We start from the raw sequence: 737 nt of genomic DNA on the forward strand, positions 1-737 counted from the left end.
AGCATTCCCTTTTCCCTGCCATGAATGACTGGAGTTGGCAGGTACCTCCCTTCCAGCCCAACTTGCTGGTTTGCTGGGTGAGGAACAGGGTATGACTTGCAAAAGGCACAGCAGGGCCTAGAGCTCCAGGCACCTGAGGCCCAACTCAGCACAGAAGATACCAAACTTTGAGAAAAGCCCAAAGCCTCGTGGGTCTTGTTGCCAGGCTGTTCCTGGGTGTGAATGCACTGCAGCCACCACCAGGACCAGCATCTTCAGGGCCCCCCAGATCTAAGGCAGCATTCCCTCAGTATCAGAGGCCAAGGCGTTGCCGGTGTCCCCTGTGGGCTCAGCATCAGGGTGGGGCCTCTACTCACTACTTAATTGTTCCTCACAAGATTCCTTTGGTGGAGGGGGGCAGCTAGTGATGATGGAGCGTGAGGAAGGATTGCAGGGACTTGAGGACAGAAATGATGCTCACAGCTCAGATGAGGAGAGAACCAGGGTTTCCCCTGCCAATTCCTCAAAAGAACAAGGATCTGACATTTGGGGGGGGAAAAAAGGGATCCTAGCCAGCATGGATGGAACTGAGTTTTTCTGTACATCATGGTTTAAAAAACGTAACTGAGGGGCTTCCCTGGTGGCGCAGTGGTTGAGGGTCCGCCTGCCGAGGCGGGGGGCACGGGTTCGTGCCCCGGTCCGGGAAGATCCCACATGCCGCGGAGCGGCTGGGCCCGTGAGCCATGGCCGCTGAGCCT

This window comes from Lipotes vexillifer, unplaced genomic scaffold (genome assembly GCF_000442215.2).
Source record: "Lipotes vexillifer unplaced genomic scaffold, Lipotes_vexillifer_v1.1 scaffold240, whole genome shotgun sequence".
Classification (NCBI taxonomy): Eukaryota; Metazoa; Chordata; class Mammalia; order Artiodactyla; family Lipotidae; genus Lipotes; species Lipotes vexillifer.